This window comes from Aricia agestis, chromosome 6, assembly GCF_905147365.1.
Source record: "Aricia agestis chromosome 6, ilAriAges1.1, whole genome shotgun sequence".
NCBI lineage: Eukaryota > Metazoa > Arthropoda > Insecta > Lepidoptera > Lycaenidae > Aricia > Aricia agestis.
Window position 1 is genome coordinate 17091638 of NC_056411.1, and position 18203 is coordinate 17109840.

The 18203-nt window shown below is 34.8% G+C and overlaps 1 protein-coding gene across 2 annotated transcripts in view; it reads right to left on the minus strand.

Moving 5' to 3' along the window:
* LOC121727957 (alpha-tocopherol transfer protein-like) overlaps positions 1–18203 on the minus strand; it is a 41386-nt gene that overhangs the window by 22801 nt on the left and 382 nt on the right. The window lies entirely within an intron of this gene.

The following is an 18203-nucleotide window of genomic DNA, read 5'->3' on the forward strand; positions in this document are numbered from 1 at the left end:
CTAGTTTTGACGCTACGTTATATCGAATGAAATCTCGATTATTTCAAGCGCGCTAGTTTTGACGCTACGTTATATCGAATGAAATCTCGATTATTTCAAGCGCGCTAGTTTTGACGCTACGTTATATCGAATGAAATCTCGATTATTTCAAGCGCGCTAGTTTTGACGCTACGTTATATATGTCGTAGGATGATTTGATAAATCCGTGTTTTCGCGAAATCCCTAGAATTTTCGCGAAAATTCGATTTATCAAATCATCCTACGATGTCGTAGGATGATTTGATAAATCGAATTTTCGCGAAAATTCTAGGGATTTCGCGAAAACACGGATTTATCAAATCATCCTACGACATATCGAATGAAATCTCAATTATTTCAAGCGCGCTAGTTTTGGCGCTACGTTCTAACGAATTTCAAGCGCGCTAGTTTTGACGCTACGTTCTAACGAATTTCAAGCGCGCTAGTTTTGACGCCACGTTCTAACGAATTTCAAGCGCGCTAGTTTTGACGCTACGTTCTAACGAATTTCAAGCGCGCTAGTTTTGACGCTACGTTATATCGAATGAAATCTCGATTATTTCAAGCGCGCTAGTTTTGACGCTACGTTATATCGAATGAAATCTCGATTATTTTAAGCGCGCTAGTTTTGACGCTACGTTCTAACGAATTTCAAGCGCGCTAGTTTTGACGCTACGTTCTAACGAATTTCAAGCGCGCTAGTTTTGACGCTACGTTATATCGAATGAAATCTCGATTATTTCAAGCGCGCTAGTTTTGACGCTACGTTCTAACGAATTTCAAGCGCGCTAGTTTTGACGCTACGTTATATCGAATGAAATCTCGATTATTTCAAGCGCGCTAGTTTTGACGCTACTTTATATCGAATGAAATCTCGATTATTTCAAGCGCGCTAGTTTTGACGCTACGTTCTAACGAATTTCAAGCGCGCTAGTTTTGACGCTACGTTATATCGAATGAAATCTCGATTATTTCAAGCGCGCTAGTTTTGACGCTACGTTATATCGAATGAAATCTCGATTATTTCAAGCGCGCTAGTTTTGACGCTACGTTATATCGAATGAAATCTCGATTATTTCAAGCGCGCTAGTTTTGACGCTACGTTATATCGAATGAAATCTCGATTATTTCAAGCGCGCTAGTTTTGACGCTACGTTATATCGAATGAAATCTCGATTATTTCAAGCGCGCTAGTTTTGACGCTACGTTCTAACGAATTTCAAGCGCGCTAGTTTTGACGCTACGTTATAACGAATAAAATCTTGATTCTGGACGCGTTGTAAAGTTACCGACGTTATTGAAATTCTTTCTTTATATTATATCAATAATATGATGATGCGTAACGTCTACAATAATTATAACGCGGTGGGTGAGTTAATAATATAATATAACGTGTTTGTTACATATTTAGAATAATAAAATCGTTATAATTTAATAATGCATTATTTGGTTAATTAAGTATATTATGTTGCAAATATTAATTTTAACTCTGTATTGATATTATATTTGAACAAACATGATTAGTAAAATTATAGGCGTATTTCAAAGTTCATTATATAATATGTACCATGTACATAAATTGGTTTAGGTTCAGGTTAGGGTTAGGTTGTATATATTATACAATAATAACTAAAAATATTTTTTTTTCTTTTTTGGTACTACATAATATGTACATATTTTTATTTACAATGTCAGTTTATTTTTTACATTTTATTTACATTTAAAAATATTATTTGCGCCACTTCTGTCGACGACAAACGATTTCTTCTGTCACTAGTAACGTATCCAGATTCAGAAAAAATAAGTTCACAGGGAATTCATGATTATAATATTATAATTTACCCATAATTTACTTATTACATGCAAATACAATGACAGCCGAATTCAACCGATGGCCGATTTGACAACGAAACGACACGACAACGAATAACGATCGAACGAAACCGCGCGCGAACGGCAGCGCGGGCGGCGCCGCGCTAGGTCAGTGACCGCGCGGTACGTTATAACGTAGCGTCTTATGCATAGATTTATAGCGCGCGCTATTCGTTACGAAGAACTAGCGCGCTATTTTTATCAGCTATACGTTATATTAACCACCACTAGTGTTGACTAACTGATCCCATTTTAAAATTTTGTTCCCGAAGGCGTCCCCAATATATTTTTTCACGTCAACAGATAGCTTGAGAAGCTTATAAAATTTATAGCGTTGAGAAAAAATTAGACTAATTCTTATTTTTATGGTATTTTTGTCGTAAGTGTCATCTATTAGTTCCGAGTCTACCATTAGTGCTTTTACCTTATATAACATTTATAAATTCAAAGATTCTGACCTAAATTCGAAATATATAGTAGAATATAACATCCTGCATCGATTGATACCAAAAAATCAATACCTTAACTTGTCGGAAGTTACGTGAAATAATTAATTTTAAAATTTCCATTTATCATACGTAATGTTTGCCGGAAGTGTTACAATTTTTGAGAATTCGTCAGAACTTTGTATCAAAGATAAACATCTAAAAAACTGCTTATCAATTTCTTTGTACGATTTGCGATTTTTTAAGCCCAAAAAAAGTGGGTTCACCGGTAATAGGCATGATGACTATTTTTTTTTTCTTATCGGTAATTGAAGGACACTTAAAAAATAGGAACATCGTTGAAAGAATGACTCTGATAGCTTAAAAATTCACCAAGATATGACAATTCAAATATCTCATAAAAAGACCTGTCCGAAACGCTCCATACAAAGTGCTACGAAAGACTGACGTCAGTCTTTCGTAGTTTGTACGTATCGGGAGACAACTTTGTTCGACAGGTATATTAAATATTGCGTTTATGAAAGTGGTTTCATAACAAAAGTTGCTTTTAATTGCATAAGTTATCGAATTGTATACAAATATTAAGAAATTCAATTGAAAAAAAAATCGACTTGAATATCCAACTTTAAAGGCGCATAACAAAAAAAATACAAATGCTATCAAGCTGAAATTTTGGAAACACTTATTTTTTACCGTGATTTCTTTATTTTATTAACAAAATTCGCTAATCTTTGACCTTGTCATCATCCCTATTCTGGGGAAATATTTCAAATTGAAATTTATGAAAATTATCCTTCGAAGGGTACGACAAGACTTTATATGAACTTGGGCGAACTGCTGGTAAAGAAGAACTGTCAAATATGTCGTTTTTGTATGTGGCAGCGTTAGTTCCTTTCGCCACCTTCATTTATAACTTTGCCGAGCTTTCTTGGCCGCCATTTGCGGTAGTCAAATTACAACAATTTTTTTTCAATAATAATTAAATATCGATTAGTTCTTTAAAAATCTATTATAAAAAATCATTATAATGAATAATAAGTGTCTGGGTGTCCAATTTTTTACATATTTAGTACTTTCATAATTTAATTGGATGTAGTACGCAATTTGACCTTATATACATCCTTAAATCCAAAAGTGTGTCTGACTGTCTGTCTGTTTGTTTATACCTCACCACGCCCAAACCACAGCTAACCTTGGTGAACATTGATTTCATTGCTTGTGGTTGTTTATCGTTAGAACTTTTAAAACTATTTAAAAAGTTATTATGTCAACATTTTGACGTTAAATTTTTTAAATTGTGTTGTAAAATGTTCCAATTTCAAAATTATGAATTTATATAATCCTCGGTTGGATTTTGCCTGGCAGGCTGGCATACGAAAGAGTGACGTTATGATTTTGTATTATTTTCCTAAAATTGTGTTATTTCGGTTTTTAATGTATAATGTTGGTAGAATATAATTAACCATTTAATATTCGATGTCGTGCACAAGTGTGGGCAAGTGATACAACTTCAAGAAACGTGCCATTTTGGCTGCGTTCCAGATGACGTTAATTTTGACCAAAACGCTCAAAACGTCCCCTTCTGCCGTTCCCTTTGGCGACGGTTTTGACGGTTCCCCGCGGTCGTTTTGATCGCGGTTATGACGTCACTCATGACGTCATCATTTTCGCTCAAAACGACCCTTGACGAAGATGGGTCAAAGTGGGCGATCTAGTTTTTTTTTTAATTTTAACATAACTATATCGCGAAAGCCATGTACGGAAAGTTTTCAGGAGAGAGTAGAGACAAGAAAACTTTATACTTATTATTTCATTACAAATAATATTTTAATTAAATTACATTTAATGAAATATTTTGATTGGAAAATAAATTGTTTTAAATAAAAGGTCAAATGATTTCTTATAAAATATAATCATTAATACTAATTTTCATCTCTCCTATACCTGTTGACTTACTCGTACTTGACTAAGCATTAAGCGGTATTGTTACCAGCTAACGTTTATACAGTGTGTAACAAAAATAAGTGATAATAATTTAGGGGGTGTACGTGTTTCTTGTAGAGATTTCACTGTAAAAGTAGCAGCGCTGAAAGACGAAAAATTTTTTTCACTTTTGTATGGACAAGGGCCCGAGCGTCACGAGTTTCCCCATACAAAAGTAAAAATAAAATTTTGGTATTTCAGTGCTGCTACTTTCACAGTGAACTCTCTACAAGGAACACGTACACACCCTAAAGTATTATCACTTATTTTTATTACACCCTGACAATAGTCAATATTCAAAGTATGTGGTTTTGTTATTAAAATATGATTCAATGTGAAAACTAATATAATAAAAGTTTAACTATATTAAAATATGATTACTTAAGTAAAAAAAATGTAATACTAAAAACGAAACAAATATAATATTATGTATTTTATTTGTAAAATAAATGTAACTATAAACAATAAAATTACTTTTATTTACGACTTGAAGAAAAGGATCGTATAGCATTATAGGTTTATGGATCGTAATATCCAAGTTCGGTTCAATGTACCTATGTATAAAAAAAATTATAGTTCTTTTTTTAAACTTTTCTCAAAACGCTCAAAACGATCCATATTCCGTTCCACTTGGGTTTGTATCACTAACGCTCACATGCTAGTGGAACGGGTAAAACTACGGTCTTGAGCGTGAGCGTTTCTAACGTCATCTGGAACGCGGGGTTTGTGTTCCCTCCGAAACTCCATCGAAAGTTTTAGTAAAGGGTCTACCACTTTACTAAAACAACTGACTTGACTCGTTGACTTTAATGACTACTTTTTTTAGACTTTCGACTTGACTACAATCTGGAAAAACGACTTTAAATTTTGTAAACTTTTTACGAATATTTTTTTTCTCCGCCATATTTTACTTGACACTGGCCATGGTTAAAAATCCGAGCGCCATAATAAGAAAAAAAATCCTCGGTTCTGAAGCTTCTCTTCACAATGGTACAGATCATTGTACAGATCGCCACACAAGTTATCGCCATTGTGCAGACGGGCTAGTGGTGTATGATGGCGGATCATCCGCCATCACGGCGGTCATGTCAGTATCTTGTCTACGTAATGGCAATGGCCTTTAGTGGGCCGGCATGGACCATTGTGAAGAGGCAGCTTTATAAAATAAACTAAACATTTTTGAAAGCAAGGCCCTATCTAATCTTCTAGGTTATTGCATTCAAAAATAAATACAGCGTTCCACTAACTGTAATAATTCTTGCATATTACCTAGATAACCACTAAAATTTAGGATACCATTACGGTCGACATGCGAGGTCAGTATATTGTGTTTGGTAACTCAGTACAGAAAATGGCATTGAGTAGGTATATTGTTTACTATACGTAATGGTGGTGCAATTTATAGCTAATCATCATCATTATCATATTTCACCTCGGAGAGGATCACAATAGAATAAAAACACAATCATTCTTGTTTAATATGATGTAACTTAAAATAATACAACACTTTTTAATGCAATAAAGAAGGAACAAGCAGTTAGATAATCTGATGGTGACCTCATCTACTGTCCACCGAAAACGGTAATATCAACAATCAGCCAAAGCAGTTCAGCAGTTCTCAAGTTTTAGCGACACTAATAAAATTTAAAATTCGTGTTTGCTTATTTATATTAAGCTGTCCGTCAAAGCGTAGGCAAAACATAAAATAAATAAAATGGAATAGAAAATTCGTGTCAAAAATTATATCTTTATGTTCTACGAGCTTTTGCCCGCGGCTTCGCTCGCGTTAAGAAGTATTATTATATACAAACTTTCATCCCCTATTTGAACCCCTTGAGGTTGGAATTTATCAAAATCCTTTCTTAGCGGATGCCTACGTTATAACATCTACCTGCATGCCAAATTTCAGCCCGATCCGTCCAGTGGTTTGGGCTGTGCGTAGATAGATCACTATGTCAATCAGTCAGTCACCTTTGAGTTTTATATATACAGATTGTCGCTTTTATATTACCTTATTGCCTTTATGAATATCCTTATAGGTCAAAATATGTAAATTCCTGCACATACACATGTGGTATGTAGATTTAATATTATGATTTAGTCTGGAAATCCCCGTAGACATTGTTGTTCTGTTTCTTCTATTGTTCTCTGACGCGAACGAAATAACAATTAAGTTGTCGGATGTGGTCTTCTGAGAGATGCTAACAAACAATATTTAAATATACAATATAACAGAATTTTCTCAAAAGATGGTTATTAAATCATGCTAAAACTGTACTTTTTCGGGAAAAAAGTATGCCTCTATGCTAATATATAGGTAATATAGCATATAGAAGTAGTTTATTTTCGATACTATTATATTTTCCAAAAAAAAAAAATTTTTTTTTGGAAAATTCGTGTCTATACACACATTAATTACAAACTTCATAATATTAGTTTGATGTTCAGAGTAAAAATGCGGCTAAAAGAAAAACAAAATTAAAGCTTAACCTCAAATGACGCGGGTTCAACGCTCAAAAGATTTCAACGCGCCCGAATCTCACAATTTTTTCGAGATTTTTTCCAATTGGAAAAAAAGTTGTTTATATTTATTTCGTACCTGCATATTCTGATTTTATAACTTTAATACAATGATATTTTAATATATGCAATAAAAAAACATAACCTAGTTGAGATTGTACAGTTACCAAAATCTCTTTCTGTTGCCTTCGCAGGCGTGTAAAAATGATAATTTTGAGTAAAATAACTTGATTTAGGTACGCAAGTAGCGCTATATAATAATAATATATATGGACGCTTCACACCACGTCAGTCTGGCCCCGTGCTAAGTACCATCGAGGAAGTTGATTCTTGTGCAATTGACAGACCAACGTTATTTGGTGGAATATGTCAATTCAATGTTAATTGTGATCTGTCAGCTGGGTTTGACGTAACGCAACCAAACTATTTAGGTCCCCGATTTGCATAGGAATCAACTTCTCTGATAGTACCTGAAGGACTTGTGTTACGGGTACTTACCAGAAAACGGAAATAATATATTTAATAATTTTATACTATACATATATTGAAGATTTTTATTATATTATACACATATTTAATACACATCCAGACAGGCGCGGTCCAAAGGGGGGGGGGGGTCACAGGGGACATGACCCCCCCCAAAATCTAAGGTAAAATTGAAAATAAAATAAAACCGTCCGAGGGCACAGATAAAAAAAAATAGTGTAGTGACTACTGAGTGACCCCCCCCAAAATTTCAGGTTGCGATCGCGCCTGCATCCAGACCCGGGAACATTAAAAACTTTTTGTTCCGTCGGTGGGATTCGAACCCGCGACCCCCGGCTTGAGCCACCGCATACTCAACCAATTGAGCCACAGAGGTCGTCTATATAACATAATATATTTAAGATGTCTAAATAATGTACAGTTAAATCCTCGAAATAATGAAAGTACAGAATAGGCTTCTAAGCCCGGATGTTTCTTAACCGTTAAGCGGAAACAAAATTAAACGCAATTTTTTATGATTTTGTAGCAGATTTATTTTATCTTATGTACATTACGTATAGTATAAAAGTATATTTCCGTTGCCGTTGTTGTTGTACTCATTTTGGCACACGTGTATAAGTTTAATAAGAGTTTTTAGAATGCAGTCTCTTCGTGTTGGCCAATAAATAATATAATATAACTCCCACACGGCTTTTGGTGACGGTGGCCGGTTTCATTGAAACCAAGCCAGTTACGCAGGAATAAATTTTATAGTGCCCAAGTGTGTGCGCAGTACACAAGAGCACTCTCTATTCCTTTACTCTCATAACCCAGTGGGACGGAAGACCGACACGACTGGCGAGAGATCAGGCGCAGGACCGACTTTTTACATGTCCATCCTACGCATGGATCGTCTTACTTGTCAGAATATCAGCTGATGATCAGTCTGTATTGTTCTAACCAAACTTGGAAATAACATATTTCCATCATGGGAATCGAACCTACGACCTCTGAGTCAAGAGCCGAGCTCTGAATCACTGGACCACGGATTTATGAAGTAAGTAAAAATTCTACTTAGGGCCAAGTGGACAACTTCTAATCACAGTGCAGATTCTTAGCGTGATAGAGTAACAAACATACATATTTTTGCATTTATAATATAAGTTCACACTTGGCACCAAGTGAACAACCTCTTATTACAGTGCATCTGCAGTACAGGTTCTGAACTAAGTGCTAGGAGCACTGACATTTAAAGCGAGTTCCGCTATTTATAACCTGGTGCAGTCAGTGGCGGATTTACAAATTTGCCGCCTGTAGGCTATTCAATTTTTGCTGCCCCTATAACTGACCTTTGAAATTCAATTCGTTAGTTTAGTTCACAATCATATCCCACCAAAAATATTTTTTGAAAATTTTTCTGAGACGACCACCCTGTGCGATAGCAAAACGGCGAAGCCTTACATATTTACTAGTATGTAGAATTTGTTTAAGTTAGGGTCAGTAGAGTTAGGCCGTGTAGATTCAGAAGCTTGGCTCTACATGAGATCTCATATCTTTTTCACAGGGTAAACCATTAACTGTGGTGGTGGGTGTGTGGTCGTCTCGGCAACATTTTACAAGAAATGTTTTTGGTGGGATCTTTATTTCTGTAAGATAAAAAAAATGGGGCTAAATTTGCCGCCCCTCTAAATCTGCCGCCCTAGGCTCCAGCTTACTTAGCCTATTGGTAAATCCGCCCCTGGGTGCAGTTCTTGGTTTATGAACATTCTTCGGTCCTTCGCATCCATTATCCCCTTGGAAAACATCTTGGTGCTACTAACATCTTACTAAGTGTGTGTTCTTCTAAGGTTCGAGTAAGATCTAACTCTTGTAAATGGCATCCAGAATATATTTTTTTTAGTTTACAGGTAATCGAAGTCGATTGCAATTTTCTTTTTCCGTTTTGCATCATTCTCCTAAATTTTTGTTCATTTTTTAAATAATAAAGTTAAGTTAAAGTTAAGTTTTTAACATTACAATATTATAAATTACAGCTATTAACAATACAAATATTTTTAGTAGCCAGCTGTATGGGGCCACCTTGGAAATTGGGAAAAAAATAATTTTCCATCTTTTTGGTAAAAGATGGATAGATCACTTGATATGATTTCATTTAACGCAATTAGCGGTAAGACTTGCACTCCGTTAACGTTTTATTAACGTTTTCGAAAATTTAAATTTTAAAATTTCTTGTTCAATAAAACCTATATCTAAGGTACTATAGTCATTTTCATAATTGAATCTACAATGATTATTAATTTCTAATAGCGTAAGCGAAATTACCAAACTAATAACCAAAAATATGTTTTTTGCCGAGTCATTTATGACTTTGACCACGTTTTCGTGTATTATCATGCTATATTTCTTGCGGTAAAAAATTTGTATGATGTCTACTGGTTTTGCCATTTTATGACCCTACTTTTGGGTCAAAGTACGATTATATCGATGTCAAATATTTGCAAATAAATATCTATCATTGGTGTGACGGTTTACTTTCTAAATCGGTGATCTGAAAATAACAATTTACCGGTCCAGTACAAATCAGTTATTAAGTAGGTTTTGGTTTGGATCACTTTATTATGATGTTTGTCAATGCCTTCATTTTATATACATTTAAGGTAAATCAGATAGAAAAGTAATGTTTCTTAAGAAACCAAGGTATTCTGTATAGTATAATGTCAATGTAATCAGCAATGTTGCTTTTTGCAGCTCCACGCGAATAGCTGATACTATATTATAATCAGTTTTCAGTATGTAGAATTACAGAAGTATCAGAGAAGTTGATTCCTAGGCAGATGGGGGACCTACGTAGTTTGGTCGCGTTATGTCAAACCAGCCGACAGATCGGAATTAACATTGAATTGAAATGATCCGACCAAATGAAGTTGGTCTGTCAAATGGTTAGGAATCAATTTCCTCGATGGTACAAGCTACAATGACAACACATAATAATTAATAACGACGTGCGACCATCTAACGATGTTATAAATTAAGTTAATGGTTAGTCATTAAGAATATTATCTTGTAAACGCCATTTAGTAGTTTTTGTGTCAGGTATTAAAGAATTATTAATTCATAATCTGTGACGCTTGTTATACTTTTTATGAAATAACTATTAATTAATGTGATAAACAAGTAGATTGGAGTTTTTGGGAGAATGTGAAAGAGTGATGTTGTGTTTTTATATTATTTTCCTAAAATTGTGTTATCTGGGTTTTTAATGTGTAATATTGGTAGGATATTAACCATTTAATATTCGTTATCGTGCACAAGTGTGGGAAAGTGATGTAATAACCAGAAACGTGCTCTTTTGTGTTCCCTCCAAAACTCCATCAAAAGTTTCAGTAAAGCATCCTACCACTTTACTGAATCGACCGACTTGACTTCTTGACTGTATTGACTTTATACTTAGACTTTGACTAGACTTTAGACCTGACTAACCTGACGATAATATATAAAAAATTGTATGTTTTCCCGCCATAATATTATACTCGACACTGGCCATGGTTATAGCCGAACTGCCATTATATGAAAAAAAAACCGGCCAAGTGCGAGTCGGACTCGCGCACCGAGGGTTCCGTACAAACCTGCAAGGTTTACAAAGTTCGTCAATTAGATCTAAGTATTTGATATGAATTTCAACTTGATAGCTCTACGCGTTCATGAGGAAAAAAGTAATAAGTTTATATTTATTAAAAAATATATATTTTGTAATGTAACTAAAAATTTAAGGTTTTCGGAATTTTTCCTTTATGTGTGCTATAAAACGTTGCTTCATGCCAAATTTCAAGATTCTAGGTCGACTGGAAGTACCCTTTAGGTTTTGATTCCCTTGCGAGTACTTGCGAGTTTCAAAATATGCAGCTTAAATTGCTGTTTCTTTTGATTGCGTTGACATAGAAGTTTGATTTTGTTACAGCTTAAAGGTATTATAGACCTGAGTATTTGGTATGAATTTCAATTTAATACCTCTACGCGTTTATGAGGAAATGGGTAGTAAGTTTAAAATTATTAAAAAAAAATATACTATGTGATGTAACTAAAAATTTATGGTTTTCGTAATTTTTCCTTTATCTATGCTATAAGACGTTGCTTCGTACCAAATTTCAAGATTCTGAGTTCACGGGAAGCACCCTGTAGGTTTTGATTCCCTTGCAAGTGTCGAAAATTTGCGGCATAAACGGCTGTATCTTTTGATTGCGTTGGCTTAGAAGTTTGATTTTTTCACAGCTTCAAGGGACAGTAGACCTGAGTAATTGATATAAATTTCAGCTTCATACCTCCACGCGTTCCTGAGAAAAAGGGTCTTGACAGACGGACGGACGGACAGACGGACAACAAAGTGATCCTATAAGGGTTCCGTTTTTTCCTTTTGAGGTACGGAACCCTAAAAAAACAAGTAGATTATATTGAACGCTACTTTATATATTATATCATGTAAACCATTAACGGCCCTGTTAGGACAAAACACTGTAACCTGTAACACGTCAACTTGAAAAAAATGAGTTTAAAACTTATTAGCTTAAGAAGTCTTAGGGGACAGCGAAATGTAATATAGAATGTTTTGGTGATCGCTATAGAAGCCATAAATGTGGTTAGTTTTTGTCTGTCGGTCTGTATGTTTGTTTCAGCATCACATGAAAACTACTGATTCGATTTGAATGCGGTTTTCGCAGATATATTTGTCATTTTCTAACTTAACATCTGGTGTATAAAATCTCTCCCCCCTCTAAGGGTACAAAAGAGGGGGTAAGATTTTGTATCAAACTTTTTACACGAAAACTACTGATCCGATTTGAGTACGGTTTTCGCAGATATATAATATTTGTCTGCTTTATCTGCTAGGCTAGCATGGGGACTATTATTTGTTTCCGATCTTCGATTATTATTAGTAAGCATTTCTATAGTTTTTTGGATAAAAGATCCTGCTACTAAGTAAATGCTAAATAAGGTCGTAGATTAACCATTAATCTTATTTTATTTTTATGGGTTTTTTGTATATCAATGTTTTAATGCTTTTTGTGAACCATTAAATTTTTTAGTACAATGGGTAGTTGGGTTGGGTACCAAAAAGCGTGGGAAAAATGATAATTCCACCCTTGATGAATCTACATCGCCAAAGTGCTAGACAAAATGAGTAGCATTTTATAAAGTGTTTATAAATCTGAGCTCGCTAAACAATAATAATAATATCTATGGACGCTTCAACCATGTCAATCTGGCCCCGTGGTAAGTACCTGAAGGACTTGTGTTACAGGTACCAGACAACGGAAAATATATATTTAATACTTTTATACTATTCATATATAGTATTTATTTTGTCTATGTTTTTCGTTCCGCCATGACTTAATTAGATTAAACTTCGGACTTTGGGAGGTTCAGAAGATAAAACTCGGATTTGCTGTGAGCGCGTTCAGTTTATGCTGGTGAAATGTATTTCGATGTTATAATCGCGTTTATACGTTTTGAACCGGCTCAGAGAGCTTTGAACGCGTTCCATTTTTTTTGTGAAATCGCCCCTAAGTTGTAACTTATAGCGTTTAACGTTGTAAATCCTATTTCCTATTATCCATACTTCCATACTGATACTATAAATGGGAAAGTCTGTTTGTTTGTTTTTTTATTTGTTTATTTGTTTGTCCTTCCTTCACGCCCGAACGAAGCAACCAATTGACTTTATTTTTGGCATAGGTGAAGGGGAGAGTAGCATATAGGCTACTTTTGGTCTAAGGAAAACATCATGCTCCCAAAGGAGGCTTACGCGATTTTTGAATTTCATGCGAGTGAAGCCGCGAGCAAAAGCTAGTATTTAATAGACGCAGACAGCGGTAGGTGATTATTTGTACTATACAGGGTGTAACAAAACTTAGTGATAATACTTTAGGGTGTGTATAATATGTTCCTTGTAGAAAGTTCACTGTGAAAGGAGCAGCGCTGAAAGACCAAATTTTTAATTCACTTTTATATGGGGAAACTCGTGACGCTCGGGCCCTTGCCCATACAAATATGAAATATTTTTTTTCGTCTTTCAGAGCTGCTACTTTCACAGTAAACTCTCCACAAGGAACACGTACACACCCTAAAGTATTATCACTTATTTTTGTTACACACTATATAGATTGTAAAGATGTCAATGGGAAATTCAGGTTATCAGTGCAATACAGATGTGACAATTTGTATACAATGTGTTTCCCAGTGATTGTCTGAGATGAGACAATACCGCGACCTTCGGTGACTCACCACAACGCTGCTTCATCTTATCAATTTCGTAACTGAACATTGTGTTATTGTTCTTTTAATGTTATCTTAACTTTTATAAGGGTATGAATGAGATGTATATTCATATGTTGGTTTCTCGGTCAAGTACATTAGCATATAGAGGTTTTAGGAAGAGTCTCTTTTGAACTCGAAGCATAGTACAATTTCCTAAACGTGGAAAAATGTATGTACTTCGCTTCTAATTTTCAATTGAAGATCTAGAAATGAAAAAAACTTCATCAAACCATCAAACAAAGACCTTTCCGTTCTTAGATATAATAATATTTATGTATTATATATTATATATAAAAGAAAGAAAAAGGGAAAATAGATTGGAAAAAGCTTTGATCTAAAATGTTGATGATATTATCTCGTTTAAGGCTTAGATGAATCCAAGTAATAAACATGAGAACGGGTAAATTTAATCTTTGATTTAATTTAATTTTTTGCTCTAAGTCTTGTGAGAGAGGTTTCTTAGTTGGTAACCAACGGAGTAAAAATGGGATAGAATATAGGTCTGTACACAAGTTTGACTTATATGCCTTGATTACACATACGGAGCAGAGTGCAGGCTAGACGAGACGGTGCCCTCGACCGAGCACATCCATACAAAACTGAGGGCTTGGCCAAGTGTACTACCAATCTACTCGATAGGTGTATTCAAGCCTATATACAAGGTGTAACAAAATTAAGTGATAATACTTTAGGGAGTGTATCCTTAAATAGAATTAACTGTGAAAGTAGCAGCGCTTAAAGCGCAAACTTTTTTCTTGAATTGTAATGGGCAAGCGCCCATGCGTCAGGAACTTGCCCATACGAAAGTAAAAAAGTGGCTATTTTCACAGTGTACTCAGTACTCAATACAGGCAGGGCCCGATCTAAGGGGGGGTGAGCCGGGCATTTGCCCAGAGCGGCAAAAATGAGGGGCGGCGAACTTGACTTATTCCTATCTTCCAACCTAGCCATCCACCACTTAAGTTTGAGAATTTTACCAGCTAACCTACCTTAAGTTTGCTAGTGGAAATATTTGAGTATTTTACTTAAATGTTCCTCCCATTTTCCCCCAACAAACATGTTTTCTGTATATGTAAAGGGCGGCGAAAATGATCTTTGCCGGGAGCGGCTAAATGGCTAGATCTGGTCCTGAATACAGGGGACTCTTGCACACTCTAAAAGTATTTAAACTGTTGTTTGTCGTCCAGTGTGTCTGTTTAGCTTCACATCATGAACCCGCGATACCTTTAATATGAAAATTTTTCATGCTGCTAATAGGCCTCTTGGATATCTCTAGTGGCGCGGCGAGTGGCAGATTCAGGCAACACGTGGGTGTCAGAGTGCGATCAGCTGTGAAATACGGTTTACTAGTTAAAAATGAAAACACGTTGAAAACGTTAGAAAGTGCTCTGAATAAGGAAAATATGGGCGGTACGAGGTACTGTTGTGTTGTACGGTGCAAAAATTCTCAATCTCGGATTCGTGAATTAACGTTTTATTCGTTTCTGAGACGGAATTGGGAAACGTATCGAAATCAACATGCCGATTATTAATCATGCTTAAATCTAAATCTCGCATGAATATTTATAAAATATCACGTGCAAGTTATTTTTAATATCATTGTTTTATGTATAATAATATATTGTAATTGAAAAAACGATATAAATAAAATGATTGTCGGTTCAATATTACTAATTCCTTCAATATTCACTTTCGCATTTATAATATTATCATACTAATATACTAATTACTGATATTACTAATTTACTAATAATATTGTAAGTGCGAAAGTGTGTCTGTCTGTTACCTCTTAACGCCTAAAGTGCTGAATAGATTTTGCAGAAATTTGGCATGGATAACTCCATAATATATTCTTAAGAGTCCCTAAAAAGGACATAGATAGTGGCGTAACTATAAGATCCGGGGCCCGTGGCAAATTGATGGGGCTCTATCAGTAAAAATCGTCACGTTTATAATAAACAATATTATGTACTTAAAAATTTTTGCCCATTTGGGTCGGGGGCCCGTGGCATTCTGCCAGCCCTATATTTACGCCACTGGACATAGGATACTTTGTGTCTCGGAAAAATGTACGGTTCCCGAATCCCGCGCGGTTACTCCGTTGTGCAAGAGTTATGGCACAACGGAGTTACGGGTGTCATCTAGTAAATTTATTATATTACATATTAATCATAAAAATCAAAGAAACATTTCTTTAATAATGAAATACATCTGCATTTTCCATTTTTATTTTGCATGTATGGTTGAAAAGTTGCTGAAAATATATTTGTTTAGATTATTCAATACATAGCTCCACTTTCACGTTGTACAGTCGATTACCTCCTCTGGTCTGTGGTATTACTTTTACACGGATGATTCGTTCTCCATCATCATGGATTTCGAAGACATCATGAACATGATTGCTTTGGAATTAGTTTGTGCTCTATAGTTTTTAATGGTAAACAACCTGTTTTTTAGTAATAACTAATAACTAAGAAGATGATCTTACAAATAAATACAAAGTAAAAAATCATATTCAATGAATTTGAAAGAATATATTTTCATGATCGTGTATATATTTAAGTAAATATAGCTTTCGATAGGTACTGATTTTTCGCGGAAAAAGTCTGCGGAAATATTATGAAGTCCACAATCAATAATAATTTGGCTCAATACTTTTTATTGTGCTAAAAATATAAACAATTACCAAAAAAGTGCAGTGACTTGTATGAGAATCATTGATATGAGAAAAGCGCCCGTGAGTTTCCGCCGTCAACCGACCCGCGGCGTTGCCGTAGCTTAGCAACGACATGCAAGAGGCCTATACATATTTTTACGTATTACGGTTTATATTTTTATTTAGTTGCTAATACTAAAAAAAGTAGGCTCATAAGCTATGTCTACACTATGCGCTTTCATCTTAAATTTTCGTCATCTTCTTTCATTCAACGTTTTGGCGCATTCAATAATTGAATGCGTCAACGAACGCAACGCCAACATTGTCATTTTTGTTTTTTGTATACGGTCAGGGCATGCGTCGCGGGCATGCCTCACATTCGTTGACTGCGCTATAACGCATGCCCTTGACGAACAGAAAAAGGCAAAGTGTGGACAAAGCTATAGAATGACATGACTTTCAACTCCTATTCGCACCTGGCCGGTTTTGAGACGCGGATGAACGCGGACGTACATAAATGAAACAAAATCAGCCTTGAACTAAATAAGAGCGGTACCGGGTCGGACAACGAGTATGTTATATAACACAATTTCTTAATAAACCATCAGAATATCACGAGTACGCGAAATTATGGAAGTGGCAGCGATTCTAGTGTTGATTTTTGTAAACACTTACAGCAAATTAAAAAAAAAAATGCTATTTACTTATATACTGTATAGATACTGTTTTGTCAATGATTGTTAACTTTTTTACATGTCAGACAAGGACGAAACTTTGTAGACAAGTCACAAAATTTTATAAATTAAAACTAGCTGTCCCGGCAAACATTGTTTTGCCATACAAAGTATTTAGATTTTCACTCATATTATTTTATTGAAGCGACTAATTAAGTATGTCACCATGGCAACGTCCATGGCTATCCCGTTGCACAAACAACGGTCGCCATCAGTCTCAATAATTTACTATTTTTTCAACAAATGCACTTATCAATATAAAAAGTAGCCAGTAGCCGATTCTCAGACCTACTCAATATGCTCACAAAATTTTATGAGAATCGGTCAAGCCGTTTCGGAGGAGTACGGGAACGAACATTGTGACACGAGATTTTTATATATAAGATGATAGTGTCCAAACCATGCAAGTTTTATAACTTGCATGGTTTGGACAATAATTGCATAGTTGTGAAAACCACGTGTATTTGTTTTCATTCTGCAGTTTATTTTTTGCATCGAGTAATCTGAAATCTCTCCTTCCAGAAGCTTTTCAAACTACTGGCATGGTGTAAGGCGAGCATAAAATTATTTATGAAGTATTTTTTTGGTTTTGAAGTTTTTTATTCTTAGATAAGTTATTAAAAATATAATCTTACTAACAAAAATAGATACTGTTAGATATAATTATTCAATGTCATTTTATAACGTAAAATATATTGCAATGTTTATAACCTTTAAAAAATAATTTATCATTTCGTTTCCCATTTCCATAATTTTAATATTATTATGTAATCTATCATTAATTCATTACACACCATTATTTATTGTCGAAAGGTGGCTAACTATTGCAAAAATATCTTTTTTAATTGGCGTGCCATTTTTAGAATTCCGTACCCAAAGGGTAAAAACGGGACCCTATTACTAATACTTCGATGTCTGTCTGTCTGTCAGTGTGTCTCCAGGCTGTAACTCAAGAACCGCAATAGCTAGACTTCTGAAATGTTCACAGATTGTGTATATCTGTTGCCGCTATAACAACAAATACTAAAAACAAAATAAATTAAATATTTAAAAATCCCATACAACAAACATGATTTTTTTTGCAATTTTTTGCTCGATATCAATAACGGCAATACATAGGCACTTGAAATATTCACGAAATACTCTTTTATTCGTACTTTAATAATTTATAATAAAATTTAAATACTTAAATGAAAT